This window comes from Staurois parvus, unplaced genomic scaffold (genome assembly GCF_062004578.1).
Source record: "Staurois parvus isolate SC_StPar_1 unplaced genomic scaffold, SC_StPar_1.0 ptg000668l, whole genome shotgun sequence".
Classification (NCBI taxonomy): domain Eukaryota; kingdom Metazoa; phylum Chordata; class Amphibia; order Anura; family Ranidae; genus Staurois; species Staurois parvus.
In genome coordinates this window covers 40,094-43,010 of record NW_028318464.1, presented here as the reverse complement: position 1 = coordinate 43,010, position 2,917 = coordinate 40,094, and the positions used below count along the sequence as shown (strand labels likewise).

The 2,917-nt window shown below is 41.5% G+C and overlaps 1 pseudogene; it reads right to left on the bottom strand.

The window, feature by feature from the left end:
- Positions 1 to 202: 202 nt before the first annotated feature.
- On the bottom strand, positions 203 to 1,146 carry LOC149447812 (uncharacterized; annotated as a pseudogene).
- Positions 1,147 to 2,917: the final 1,771 nt, after the last annotated feature.

Sequence of the window (2,917 nt, the reverse complement as noted above, 5' to 3'; positions counted from 1 at the left end):
AAGATAGCACACATTTCCTGAAAGGAGTTGGTGGGCTCAGCTATACGATCAATTTACAATGACATTCCTACAGCATTAGAACAGTTAGATCTCGTTCACACCCAGATTTAGGACCTCAGGAAAACCCTTTTTCATGCTGGCTTTCTTTCCCAGGCAAAGGCCTGGGAAGCAATAACAAGGACGTCTCATGCTGACATCCTCTTCAAACAGAAACCTGCAAAGAAAGAGTGACTCTCTCACATTGGCATACTTTCCAGGCAGAGGCCTGGGAGGGAAGGATCCTAGATTGTGCTGAGGTTTCCCAATCAAATTTTTCCAGTATACTAAGTAAACAGCATTTTGTATCTAAAAAGAGGGACACCTGAAACACTGAATTCAGTGTGTCCACCACCCCCTTCAATAAGAATGTAATTTTGGACAGCTCCACAGGAAATGGATCAAGTCTCCATGGTTTCTTTTATATCTGGTGCATGAGGGCTCTGGCAGAATGCCCATTTTGTGTAGTCTATGAGGAGTATAGTATACCTGTAAACGTATATATATTTGGGTCAACCTCTGTGTCACATTTAAAGAACAAGTTACTACTGTTTGGAAGGCTTCCTCCCACTGGTCCTCCGCAAGCTGACCTACATCATCCTCCCATTTCTCCACCACCCTTAAGGGATGCTGTTTAAGAAATTACTGTAAAAGCATGGCATAGCAGAGTGATATAAAGCCCTTAGAGGGCTCAGCATCTCTAATGAGGGTAAAAATGGGAGTAGGAGACAAATCCCATTCAGAAGATTTACTTTGAGCCTCAATTGCATGACATAACTGCATGTAATAAAAATACATAGAGGATGGTAGGTTAAATTTCATTTGGAGGTCAACAAAGGACAAAAGAACCCCATTGTGAAATATATGTCAGAGGTGTGTAACACCATATACCCTCCTCCTTGCACCATATTGCAACTTATCCAGCTCCATACAAGCATTATTCTGCCAGATGTGACTAAATTCTGTAAACCCAATTACCTTTCGAAGGAGTTTAGTTTTGTTCCAGATTTTCTAAATAAGGTTAAATGTGGGATAAGATTTGTGCAGTTTTCTGAAAGCTTGAGGTTCAAGCACCTGTGGAATAGATTCCCTGCCAGTAGTATAAAGCATCACAGCCATTGATGAACTACAATTAGAGCTATCGTGCTCAACTGCCATATTCAGGGTACCAAGCAGATGCTGCAGCTGGGCCGACAAGTAATATATCCAGGAGATGGGCAGGGCCAGACCACCATCATCTTTAGGGAGTTGCAAATATTCTAGATTTATTCTAGGAGTATGATCCTTCCAGATTAAAGCACAGAAATAGAATATTAAGTATCTTGAAAAGCTTCAGTGGAATCATCATTGGGAAACTGTGAAGGGAATAAAGCAATTGAGGCATGAGAATCATCCTAATTACATTTACTTTCCCAGCCACCGAGAGGTGAAGGGAATTCCATACTTTGGTGCAGTTACAGAACCACTGTAAAAAGGGGGAGATATTCAGGTGGCAAAAATCACAGATACACTGGGTCACCTGCACCAACAAATATTTAAAATGATAGGAACAGGATAGGTTAGAGCTACAGTTTTTGCATCATCCCCATGTAGTAAGATTAGAGCAGATTTCGACCAGTTTATAGTAAGTCCTGAAAATATGCCAAAATCTCTGATAGTGGCAAGGGCCTCTTACAAAGAAGAGTCCATGTCCCCAAGCATTAGCAGCATATCATCCGCATAAAGCATTACCTTCTTGTGCATATCGCCATAAAAGAAGCCTACAATATGAGGATTAGATCTGATCATAATAGGCCCAGTGGATGCTGTCAAAGGCCTTTGTAGTATCCAAGGACAGCAACAACCTGTAGCCTTTGTTGCCTGCTGGTTATTGCATATTAAGAAAGAGACTTCACAGATTGATGGCTGTGGATTTATTCGTCATGAAGCTGGCCTGGTCAGAATGCACAATAGACACAATAACCCCATTCAGTCTGAGTGCCAGAACCTGTGCTAGGAGTTTAATGTTGCTCTGTAGTAGTGTGATCGGCCTATAAAAGCCTGGGTCAACAGAATCTTTATCTGGTTTCAAGAGAAGAATAATGTTTGCCTTAGACATGAAGGGGGGACAAAGCCTGCCTCACAAGTGAAGTATTAAATACCAGTAATAATCATGGTAATATCACATCAGCATATTATTTGTAAATCTTCATGGGAAGACCATCCTCCCCAGGTGTTTTGCAATTCAGGAAGTAACTGACCACCTTCTGGAGTTTCTAAATGGCAAATGGGGAGTTTAATGTCTGTCTCTAAGATAAGGAGGGTTGTGGAAAGGAAATTTGGTGAAAATAACTGTTCAGATCTTGGGGGGTATATAATGCATTGTGGAGGTATAAAGCTTCATAGAACATTGCCAATTCCTGCATCACTAAGTCTGGGGAGTGTACTTAAGGACCCACCTAGGATCTAATAGCTTCTATGGCAGCCAACCTTTGGTGAGAGCTCGCAAATTTTGCTGAAAGGCAAATAAAAAATCTTTCCTTCTCCTCTGAGGAGGATAGCAAATTCTCATAGGCAGATTTTGCCTCCCTGGCAGAGTCAGAGGGGTTATTAATGTATTGTTTCTATAGTTATTGAATCTGGGACTTTTAACCTTAGTTATTTCAGCTATTAAGAGACCCTTTAAATATGCACATCAGAGTCCATCTATTTCCCCTCTCATGCATTGGGAGTTGTTTAAAGCAAATAACTCAGCCATGCCCTGCTCCATCTCCCCAAGAGTTTTAGCCAAAAGGTGTTATACTTCCATGGAGCCCTAGACAATGTGGTAGGTGGAGACACCAGGAGCTTTACCACCACAGGAGAATGGTCTGAGACACTACAAGGACCATATGTAACATCA